This window comes from Jaculus jaculus, chromosome 4, assembly GCF_020740685.1.
Source record: "Jaculus jaculus isolate mJacJac1 chromosome 4, mJacJac1.mat.Y.cur, whole genome shotgun sequence".
Lineage (NCBI taxonomy): Eukaryota > Metazoa > Chordata > Mammalia > Rodentia > Dipodidae > Jaculus > Jaculus jaculus.
In genome coordinates, this window is record NC_059105.1 from 22,207,682 (window position 1) to 22,219,981 (window position 12,300).

The 12,300-nt window shown below is 52.5% G+C and overlaps 1 protein-coding gene across 9 annotated transcripts in view; it reads left to right on the forward strand.

Moving 5' to 3' along the window:
- Agap1 (ArfGAP with GTPase domain, ankyrin repeat and PH domain 1) overlaps nucleotides 1–12,300 on the forward strand; it is a 526,342-nt gene that overhangs the window by 377,295 nt on the left and 136,747 nt on the right. The window lies entirely within an intron of this gene.

The following is a 12,300-nucleotide window of genomic DNA, read 5'->3' on the forward strand; positions in this document are numbered from 1 at the left end:
GCTAGAAGGGTATGTAGGCCGAGTTGTCAGCCGGTGGTTAAATAGTATTAAGAGCCCTGAGTTTTATGTACATGGCTGTGGCTGGGGCGGGCTGTTTTGTCTGCATCAGAGATGACTCAGAGTCAGTTCTTAGAGCTGCACTTGTCTGGCTTGGCACGTCTTTTGGTGGTGTGTGCACACAAATGGGTGCCAGGTCTTCCCCATTTGCTTTCCACGTTACTTTTTGAAACAGCGTCTTTCACTGAAAGACTGGTAGCCAGAAAACCCCGGGGAGCCTTCTCTCTCCACTTCCCAGCACTGCATGGGCCGCCATGCCAGGTTCTGCCTGGTTTCCGGGCATCTGAACTCAGGTTCTCATGCTCCCTCAGCAAGCACTTTGCTTGACACACACTTTTTTCTTTAATAACATCCATTCTTTTATTTTACTATATATATTTATTTATTTTATGAGAGAGAAACAAGACAATATAGTGCACCAGGGCCTCCAGCCACTGCAGTCAAACTCCAGATGGTTGCACCATCTTGTGCACATACATCACCTTATGCATCTGGCTTATGTGGTGTCTGGAGAGCCAAACCTGGCTCCTTAGGCTTCACAGGCAAGCGCCTGAACTGCTAAGCCTGCTCTCCAGCCCGGCACGGTTTTTCTTTTGGTAACAAACTTTCTTATTGAGTATCTGTTCTGTGCTTGGCACCTGCTGCTCACCTGTCACGTGGAAAGAAGTTAACATCAAAGGGACACCGCTCCATAAGGGAGACGGCTACAAATCATAGTTCACAAAAGCTGTCACCAGAGCAGAGCTAGGAGGGGTTCAGCAAGCAGTGACGGCCCCACCCACAGGCACAGGAGCTAGGTAGCTGCTTGTGGCCCACTGTGATTCTTACAGTTTCCTTCGTGGCATACCTAAGAGTAAAGATCCCTGTGAACTCACCGACACACTCGGACAGAGGGAGAGAGAGAGCGTGTACCCCGGAGCTCTGCTGTGACCAGTGCACCCCTTCCAGCCCCGCATAGGCTCAGTGCAGGCCCTGGCTTGGGTCCAGGAAACAGTAGTTGGACGAACAGGATGACATTGTGGCAAAAGCAAAGCCCCGGCTCCCCTTCTGTAACAGTGGCGGAAGCTCCCCCTTGCTGTGTCCGCTGGTCTTGCTGCAGCAGCAGGTTCACGTTCTGGGTCACAGATCTGTGGTGCTTACTGTTGGTGTCAGCTGTTCTGCCCGTGGTTGGGAAAGCTGAATCGCCTGTGCCACCACGCTTGTGGGGTCTTGAGGACAGAGGCAGAAGTATGCCTGTGACCCCCCCCCCCCCACCTGCCGTGTCCTTGGTCCTCGACACTCACTGCCCCCTACTGACCCAGGCTCTGTCCACAGACTGTAGCACACTGTAACCCTGTCTGTCCTCCGGGGAGGGTCCTGACCCGTTTGCCGCACGTCTGTCTTGTAGCCTCCCTTGCCGAGACAACTGGTGAGGTAGTCTGTCCGCTGGCCCTTCAGGCTAGCCACCAACGTGGAGCCTCACTTGCCATCCAGCAGAAGGCGTGCACAGCACGACACCCTCCAGGGTGGGTGTCCTTCTGGCCAGGTGCGGAGGATGGCCGGTGGGGGGAGGCAGGTCCGGGCAAGCACTAGGGCCTGCGTGCTGTTCATTCCCATATGAAGATGCTGTGTACTCAGAGTCTTGTGATGGGGCCAAGCAGGAGCTTGCTTTTATGAGTGTGTGTGTGTGTGTGTGTGTGTGTGTGTGTGTGTACGCGTGTGTGCGTACCCGTGGTACGTGTGTGGAGGTCAGAGGACAGTCTCAAGACATCCATCTTATTCCACCTTCTCGAGACAGAGTCCGTCTTTGCTGTTGTCTTGCCACTGTAGGAGCCAGACTAACTGGTCTGCCAGCTTCCTGACTCCACCTCCCATTGCCATAGCCATGTTGGGATCAGAGGTGCACAGAGCACTTTGCATCCAGCTTTATGTGGGTTCTGGGGAGGGTCAAACTCGGCCTAGCAGGCTTGCAGACAAGCGCCCTTACATGCTGAACCACCTCTCGGGCCCTGTGCTGGGCTTTTAGACTCTCTGTCTCCTTGTCCCTTGCTGGCCCGAATGTCCTTGTATAGCATCAATGGAAAAGCACAGAAGTGCTGGAGCCGTCACACAGCATGTAGCCAGAACCCTGCTCTGTTTTAAAAATGGATCTAATATTGAAAATATGCAGAACTGCTGATTTATGGTCAAAAATCCAAAGTTCATCTACGCAGTGGGAAATCATCATGCAACCAAGGCTCATTCTGCTCCCTGCTCTAAGAAGAAGAAAGAATCGAATTATTTTCCTTTTAGTGATACTTAACCATGAACTGATGGGATGATATGTCACAACCAAGCTGCCATCTCAAGCCTGGGCTTCTGTGTGGCAGGTTTACCCGAAGCTAACTTCATCGCTGTGCTCTTCAAACACCTGACGTCAGCAGGTTAAGGAGGAGTATGGGCCTGGGAGATGGTCAGTGGGTAGACTGGAGGAAGGAGTGGGGTCTGAGAGATGGTCAGCATTGGTAAAGTACAGGGCAAACATGAGGACTTGCCCCACAGAGTGCCCACATAACGGCTAGGCTTGGTGACAACTTGCCTATCATCTCAGAGCTGGGGTGACAAAAGCAGGAGCACCCTCAAAGCCTGCTGGTCAGTTGTTCTAACTGAACCAGCAGACTCATAAACTCAGTGAGAGACCCTGTCTCACAAAAACAAGGTGGAAGGCCGGAGAGATGGCTCAGCAGTTAAGGCACTTGCTTGCAAAGCCTAACGAACTGGGTTCAATTCCCCAGCACCCACGTAAGACAAATGCACAAAATGTTTTTATGTGCAAGAGAAAGAGTCTTGTGATGGGGCCAAGCAGGAGCTTGCTTTTATAAGAGAGAGAGTGTGTGTGTGTGTGTGTGTGTGTGTAAGCGTGTGTGCGTACCCGTGGTACGTGTGTGGAGGTCAGAGGACAATCTCAAGACGTCCATCTTCTTCCACCTTCTCGAGACAGAGTCCATCTTTGCTGTTGTCTTGCCACTGAGCACCAGGGCCTTCAGCCACTGCAATAGAACTCCAGACACGTGCTCCTCCTTTACTCACGTGTAATCCTGAGCATGCATCACCTTGTGCATCTGGCTTACGTGGGATCTGGGTAGTCAAACCTGGGTCCTTAACGCCAAGCCATCTCTCCAGCCCTAACATTTTTTTTTTTAAATAAAAGACAAGGGGAGGAATGATTGAGGAAGTCATCTGACTTGTCCATCTAGCCTACACACATATGAGCACACATTCATAGACCCATGAACACAGTTACTAGCCTGGAGGGAGGATCACAAGGAGTGGCTGCTTTGGTATATTTTGCAGAGTGGAGGGACAGACGTTTCAGAACCCTGGACAGAGCCTTCCCTGGCCTGGCTGCCCAGAGACTGCGCCTTCCTGCCCCTGTCCAGAAACCTGCTTTGCAGTGACTGGGAGGGAATTCAACTCCATGTGACTTTTCATAGAAACAGCTAAGATTCCAAGGAGAAGGGATTATGTTATCAAAGAGCAATCAAACATCTAATTAACTTCTGGAGCTTTCTCCTAGATGTGCTCTGTATCCCCAGCCTGCTTAGCCAGGGCAGCCCTCCACGGGAGACAGAATCTCTTTGTAATTTAACAGCTGCTGTAAGCACCAAACTTGAGAAATGGTTGTGGCTGATTATGTAAAAAGAGACAAGGCTCGAGAGAAGCAGGAATCTCTTGAAATGATTTTATTTCCTCCTCAGGATCCTGCTCAGCCTGCCTTTAAATCTTCCCGAGTATATCAGACAAATTTAAACTTTGTGCAGCTTGCGTTCAGCTCAGAATCAACTAGAGAGCAATTTGGTTTTTGACCCTTAGATAGCGAATCCTGACTGGCATAGCCAATTGAGTTCACCCGTCTCGTGCCCACCCAGCTTCTCTAGGCTTCCTGCCTCCCTGACCGCTTCACAATCTTCCCGCTGCCCCCTAATCCATGCAGCTGTCCAGTGCCCGCGGGCCCTGGAACTGGGGGAACCAGAGCATCCAGAGAGTACCTTCCGTGAAGGCTGTGGTGGTGAGCAAGATGGAGAGACCCAGAAACTCACTGGGTGCCATGAAACCATGGGAGCCAACAGGGCTGTGGCCCAGAGCTAGGAGGAGGAAGCTGGGGAGGAGCAGGCCTACCTGGGCGCATAGAGCCGGATCCCTGCAGGCAGCTGCAGCTCCGTGTTGGGCAGCCATGTCAGTCTATCCCAGACCCGTTCTTGTGGCTCATGTCCTGGCCTTTGGTTTCTGTTCCCAAGTGTCCTCTGACCCTGTGACCTCAACTCTGACGCCTTCCCTTATCTTCCCAGACTGTGTATGCAATGGACATGTTCATGCTCCTTGTTTAATAGCTTCAGTATCTAACACAGTGATCTTTTTTTTTTCTATGAAACATTTATTTTGGGGGGATGAAATTCACATAACATACTCTTCACCCATTTCAAATGTGAGAGGTAATAGTGCCAAACGTACTCACAGGTCTCTTCAACCCCCTCCCCCCCCCCGTAACCATGGAACATTTACATCCTCTCAGAAGAGAAGTCTGAGACCCTCAGTAGTGAGCACAACCTCTGCTTTTTCAGAAGCCTTCCAGAGCATGTTCTAGTAATCAAGGGCATAATCTCACGAATGCCTGATTCCTCCAATTCCAACTCCTCGGCTCTGCTCAGTATAATGAAAGTGGCCAGGGAAGAAATCCTTCTCCCCTGGATTTTCTCTCTGCGTTGGCCCCTCCTGTTGTGCGCCTTTCCTCCCCGTTTTTGTAACTCTGTCTAACACTGTGTTGTCTTTTCCTTTCCCCCAACACCTGTCATCTTCCTCGCCCCCCGCCGTGTCCCGCTGCCCCTTCTGACATTGTATACCCCCGTGTGAGCGGCAAAGGGAAGCGTACAATAACGGCAGTCTCTGAAACATCTTCAGAGATGGGGATGAAGTCAGCCTCCTCCCGCTGCCAGCCCCGTCAAAAGCGCTGTGCGCTCGGGCAAGGGTTTGAACTTCACTTCACGCTCCCCTTTTAACAGGGACCAGGATGTTGTGATTTCCTCGGATGGCAAAGGTGGCCTTTCCTTTATTTACCAGCCCCCACGTCCCTCTGAGCCTCAGAAGGGACAGGGCCCTCATTAAAGACCCAAATGAGCCTGCTATTGTTGACCTTGGAGCAAAGCAAGTGAACTTTAATTTTCTACTTCCCACAATGACTGGCTGTGGAGTGTATGGAAGGTCTTAGCCCTCGGCAGCTTCCCCTGAGCACTGCCAAATGGCTCCTTCCTTGATAATTCAAAATGCTTTTAATCCGAGAGAGAGAGAGAGAGAGAGAGAGAGAGAGAGAGAGAGAGAGAGAGAGAGAAGGAAGGGGGGAATTTCAGCAATACATTTTACATAACACTACCAAAGAGTAAGTGAAGGTCTTTGCAGAAGCAAGAGTGTCGCTAGCACCTTCGTGCACAGGCCCCCCGTCCTCTTCTCTCCTGCATGGGTCTTTGGAAAACACGATTTAAAGCATTTTGCATATTCACAGTCGAAGAAAATCAGTGCTCATCCCACTCATCAAGACGGTCGGTAGCTCCTCCTGTGTGTGGTGGGCTCCCAGGAGGAAATTCCTGTGGTCCCCTGTCCAAGCCACACCTCCTGAAGCAGGATGCCTGGAGATGTCCCTCAGAAGGGCCCAGCACCAAGGAAATACTGCGTCCAGGTTCAGGGAAGGCCCTGGCCCAGGCTGCCTTGGGACTTACACATTAGAAGGGCTGAAGCAGACAGTTTTTCACAGAGTTCAGGTGTCCCCAGCAGACACCGGCTGACCCCCTGGGAAAGAAGTAGGGTCATAAGAAGCAGAAACTCACACCCGTCTCTGGCTTTCATGCTGGTATCAGAAACCCACACCTGGCATTAGCCCCCACCAGGAAGAGACCCTGCAACCGTTCATCGAGGTGGGCTCGGCTAATGATCAGCTGGGCAGATAATCGGAGGAGAGTTAATTGTGAGGCTTCATCCGGCGTCCTGTCAGCAGAGATAAGTTGTCACGTTTTCCACTTGAGCTGAAACTAAATGATTGTAAAATAAGTTATGAGTGTCCTTGGGCCTGTCTGCCGGAATGATAGCTAAGAATACATTCCTGGCCCATCAGTCTCGAGCAGGCTGCTTGATATTTATGCGAGTGGAATGTTATTTTATTCTTCCTGTAGTCATGCTTGTCAGCGCTCCAAGTGAAAAGTGAAAATGCCTCTTCGGCTCATACTTCACGAACCGCAGCTCCCAGAGCCTACAGATTGCAACCATTATTGCTCCTGTTATATATTTTTGGGGGTGTGCGTTGAACATTGACGCCCGATTGGGAAGAACTAATGGCTGACATTGAACACACAGGATGGTCCAGCCCTTCCCAGCTTAGCGCCCCATGTCTCAGGGACCTCGAGTCCCTGTGCCAAAGCTGGCTGAGACGCGGGGTAATGATGCGACTGCTTTTTAATTCACTGTGCCTTGCTTCTCCCTGCTTCTTCCCTCCCACATCTAACACCACTGACAGTCGTCGCCTGTCCACTGCCCGGTAATTGATACAAAATGAAATGCATTCTTTGTGCGCACTGGGGAGAGGCGGCAGCGTCGAGGGTGCAGCTGGTGCTCACTTCCGGGGTCCCGGGCGGGGCTGAGGGACACCTTGTCGGGCTCGGGGGTGCAGTGGGGCGTGGAGAGGCTCTGCATGAAGCCTCACACACACTCTTGACTGCTCATATTTTAGACCAGTGGGATGTTAAAGAGCTCCTGGGGATTCTGGAGATCTGGGAGCAGGGATGTTAATATTTACACTGCAAACACCTGAGCACAGAACCCAAGTAACCGACAACCGCTGTCCTGCCCACGAGTCACACCACGGCTGGCCTTCCTTTCAGCCAGCCCCTCTGGTCTCGTGCCCAGTCCGCTGTCACGCCCACCTCTTGTCTCCTGTGACCAAAGGGGGCTTGCCCCTCCTCATAGTTCACCATCACTGTGTGCGTTCGGCACCTCACCAGGCCGTCCCAGGGCACCCCACAGTGCCTGTCTGCTCCCCACACTCTGACTCAGTGTTTGGGTCTTGATGTCCTGTGTGCCTCTGCCCCTGCTGCCCAGCAGAAATGCCTAGGGGAAAACAGAGCCGCTGCCACAGCAGGAAAGGGAGGCTGAAGTGCCACTGCTGAGGCTTCAGCCATGGTGTTGGGATCCTGGCACAGGTGAGGGACACAGATGGAAAGACGTAGGACCCACCCCTCCAGGGCCCTGGCCTGCTTGCAGGCCAGCAGCGTCCTGTGGGTGTCAGGGCACACAGCAGCAACAGACTCACTCCCCTCCCGGCTGCCTCTGCCTGCTTGTTGAGACTGACGGTCCTCATGTTCCCGTGACACCCAGTGCCATCTTCGAAGCTCCTTCTTATGTCCCCTCCAGTGGCCAGGGCGAGTTCTTTTCTTCTCCCTGGCCCATTCCTGCTGACTCAGCAACACCTTCATCTCCCCCTTAGCCTCGCTCTCAGAATCCCACTCTTTGTCTAGATGAGGAAGTGGTCCCCCTGTCATTCCATGTCCCAGAGACAAAGTCCAAGAAAAACAGTTTATTGATGGTGTCAAGCAAATTAAATAGGCCTTCTTTTCACCCTTAGCCAGCCCTGTGGGGACTGGGGTTCTGCCCCTTATTCTTTGACAGCGCTGTCTCAGAGCGCATGCTCAATAGGTGGAGGTGTGAGAGATTCTCACTGTCAATATATCCCATCTACGGCCTTCGTATTCACCTAAAAGTGCATTCCCAACTGCTGGAAACTTAAAGGACAGTGGTCTGGTGCAAAAGGGTGCTTGTGTTCAGGGTCCAAACCGAGCGGCAAAGCTGAGTACACACCTCTGTGACACAGGGAATGCAGGTCCCTCGCCTCAGAAAGTTCCTCAGTAAACGTGACAAACTAGATGGTGCTTGCCCCTAGGGCCCATCCTGGTGACGAGGACAAAGGCCTTGCATCCTGACATGATGTACAGTCAACAAACAGGCGCACTAGTGACACACCGTCACCATGTGCACAGAGCCACCAAGCCAGTGAGGCTCCACAGGGCAGCACAGGGCACCAGCGGCCCCAGGAAGGACGTGCCAGTGGCGGGAGTGCGGACAGCTTGGTGAAGAAGGGAAGGCCTGGGGAGCTTGGCTTTGGAGAACAGCAGAAATTAGCTGAGGGACTGGTCGAGGGCGCGATGGGTGAGCACAGGAGTGGAGCATTGTATCTGGTGCAGGTGAAGGAGGGATGAAATGCTGAGGCCAAGGGCCTGGCCTAGGTAGTTAGAAAATGCATTCCCAACAGAGGCATGGGAAGACAGAGGGCAGCAGGGGACTTGGAGAGTGTGGTTTTAGCACCAAGGCGAGTGGCATAGCTGGACTTCAAAGGTGAACTAGGGCTTCCTGTGAGGAAAGGTGGCGGGAGAAGTGCAGAGGTGAATTTGCAAGGCTGAGAGACTGACGCTGGAGGCTGGACTGCGAAGCTGAGGGTCACTGGACAAGGGATGGGAGCAAAGGCCTGTGGGGGTGCGTGGAGAAAGTGGCAGGCTGAGGCGCAGGTCTTGCTGTTGGCAGCCTTGGGGACAACCAGGAGTGAGGATGACTGAGATGTGGAGGAAGAGAGCTTGGTAAGGGAGGAGGGGGAGAGAGGGCCCCTGGGAGGATCAAGATGCCACCATGATAAGGACAAAGGGAGTTGCTGATAAAGTGGTGTATTGGGTGGGGGGCTTGCCTAGGGACCTGAGGGAAAGTGTAGCATTATCTGGGAACATAGCTTCCCAGAGGCTGAGTGTGAGGGACGGAGGCGTCCCCTGCAGGTAGAGCTAGGGTCGAGGAGGGAGGCTCACCTGGTGAGGGTGAGATTCGTAGCACGATGAAATGAGAGGCATGTCCTCAAGAGACAGCCTGCTTCTAGTCAGTGCAGGGCTGAGGGGGCCTTGTGGGAAAAGACAGCTGGTGCACAGGAGGGTGTGTGCAGACCGACAGGCCACGCGCTGAAAGACAGACGGTAGGGCTGCACAAGCCAGGCAGCGCCCGGCGGAGTTGTCCACTACTCCCGTCTCCCTTCCGGTCATCTTCGGGTTGGGGATTGTTCCAGGTGTGTAAGGCAGTCTTCAACACTGGGTTCCTGTTTGACTCCATCCTGCTGAGTGTGTCAGCCACAGATGTCTCCCGTTGTGGTCATGTGGGCTAGAGGTGTTCTTGGGTGAGAACTAAGGGACTGTGGACAGGCAGCACCCTGAGGACAGAAGCGCTGCTGCCGGGGTCTGGGACTGCTCAGCTCCTGGGGGGAGGTGGGTGTGGTGGTGTGAATCCGATGTCCCCCATAAGCTCTTGTCTTCCGAATGCTTGGTCCCCAGCTAGTGGCAGCTTGGAAATTGAAGCCTTGCTGGAGGCAGTGTGTTGTTGGTAGCAGGCTTATGGGTGTTACAGCCAGCTTCCCCTTGCCAGCGTTTGGCACACTGTCCTGCTGATATTGTCCACCTGATATTGGCCAGGAGGTGATGTCCAGTGTCTGCTCATGCCCCATGGTCCCCGCCATTATGGAGCCGAAATCAACCATTTCCTCCCATCAGCTGCTTGTGGTCGGGCATTCCCTGCCAGCAGCAAGAAGGTGACTGCAAGAGCAGGTGAAAGTCCTTCCCAGTATCGTCCCCTCCCTGGGACTGCCCTTGGCTCCTTCTTCAGAGCTAGCCAGGAACATCTTCCACAGTGGACATCCCTGGTGAAACCTGGATGGAGGGCAACGTTCTGTTGGTTACTTTAGCAAAGGCTGTTTTCACTTGGGAGGGAGGGAAACAGGCCCATGAGTTTCATGCCCAGCAAAGTGAATTCCAGGCCGTTAGCCAGTGAGCTCAAGGCCTACTCAGGCAGGGTCAGAAGATGAATGTCAAAGGGCCATTTGGTGTACACACAGAAAAGGTGACTTGTTGAAACAGGGATGGTGTGTAGAAGAGAGAAATCATCAAATGAGTGCCTTCTTATCTTTGCTATCAAGCTCTACCTAGTAAGTAAGTCAACCCCACCCAGTCTTTGGCCAAGTGTTAGCTAAGACTGTTCCTTGGTCATTGCTTTTTCCTCCTTCTCTTTGTGCTTTGTTTCTGAGACAGGGTGTTGTGATGCAGTCCTGGTTGGCCAGCAACTGGCAGTGTAGCTCAGGCTGGCTTCAAACCCACAGCAGTCCTTCCACCCCAGCCTCCCAAGTTCTGGTATTGTAGTCATGTACCATCATCATCAACTTGGTCCACTAGACAAGTTTAAAGGCACGTGAGCAGAACACAACACGTACATTGTCTGGGCTCTGGGGTGGTTCTTAGATGCCTCCAGCACCTATGGAGGTATGAGGACTGCGAAGGTTTGAGGCTCTCTCAAAACAGAATCGAGTTCACTGACTTGGATTGGCAGAGGCTCATGCTCTGAACAACCATGAATCTCCAAGACAACCGGAATAGCAGCTGTGGGGTTAGAAAGCTATGGTACTGAAGGCCGTGTGCACTTAGAGTGGAGACGGGCAAAGGAGCACCAACTCACTTGAGAATAGGAAGCAGACCCCTGCTCAGGAGAACACTGTCCTGCACCACCTAGCTCATGCCTGTCTTCCAAGGGTTTAAAGCGGTGTTGGCAGTGTCTGCTGGACAGTGGGAGATGGTTTGTTAGCATGTGCCCCACACACTAAGCACTGTAGACGATGAGGGGAAGAGAGGTGCCCTCGGGAACAGGCTGCTAGTGAGTGGACAGAGCCCAACTATGGGGGCCCCAGAACCCCAGTTCGGGAGAAAGCACTGCAGACACTGAGTTACAGACGGGAAGCAAGAGTGCAGTAGCAGGGCGACTCCTGTTGCACAGAGACACAGTGTAAGGAAGGCCCAGGATGGACTGCTAGAAGGGTGGCTCCAGGGTAGGGTGCCAAAAGGCAAAACTCTGTAGGGTGTAAGCTCTGAGTAGCATGTGGAAGGGGCACCTCTAGGTAAGGGGTCGCTGTAGTCTGCCCCCAGGCGCCTTAGGATGAGGGTTCTCTGGCACCTGTCCCCAGGCCTAGTGTGTAGCTCTGAACACTGAAACTGCATACAGAAATTTCACAGCCCAAACCCTGGCCCCCTACCACCCACCAGGATAGCCATAGCTATGTAAGTTAGTACCTTATAATTTAATATCTAGTATTTTGTATTATTTAATATCTAGTGCTTTTTTGGTGTTTCAAGGTAGGGTCTCACTCTAGCCCAGGCCGACCTGGAATTCAATATGTATTCTCAGGGTGGCCTTGAACTCATGGCGATCCTCCTACCTCTGCCTCCAAAGTGCTAGGATTAAAGGCATGTGCCACCACTCCCAGCCTTATTAAAAGATTTTTTGTTCGTTTGTTTTGTTTTTTTTTTAAATTTTTTATTTATTTGAGAGTGACAGACACAGAGAGAAAGACAGATAGAGGGAGAGAGAGAGAATGGGCACGCCAGGGCTTCCAGCCTCTGCAAACGAACTCCAGATGCGTGCGCCCCCTTGTGCATCTGGCTAACGTGGGACCTGGGGAACCGAGCCTCGAACCGGGGTCCTTAGGCTTCACAGGCAAGCGCTTAACCGCTAAGCCATCTCTCCAGCCCTTGTTTTGTTTTTTTGAGGTAGGACTTCTCTCTAACTCAGGCTGACCTGCAATTCACTATGTATTCTCGGGGTGGCCTCAAATTCATGGCGATTCTCCTACCTCTGCCTCCTCAGTGCTGGGATTAAAGGCGTGCACCATCACACCTGTCTAACACCTAGTAATTTAATACCTAGTATTTTAAATCTATGTCTAAGGAGCACCACTTGCAAGCTCAGTGTTGTGAGGCCCTAGCTGCATGGACGTGGGCCTCCTGGCGAATCACACAGTCCAGCCTGGGGCTCAGAACTGAACTTCTCACAGTGGGCTTTAATGGAGCAGGGCAGATGTGGAAGTGTAAGGTGATGGCCCATGCCCACCACAGTGGCCATGTTCCTTCAACAGGAATTTTGACGTGGTTTTCTCAGTGACGCATCCCAGGTTCTAGAAGGTGCCTGGCCCACAGTTGGTGCCCAGGCATCAGGAGCCAAGTGAATGTAATCCAATGCAAAGAACTTTCCGTCTTTGGGTCATGAGCATGCTGGATCTCAACAGAGAATTCTGAAGACTTGAGAGCTATACACCACCTGTGCCCCTCCATCTCACACTGCATCCACACCTCTGTCCCTGTAGAATTCTGTGTCCATTCCTGGCCACTTGGCACC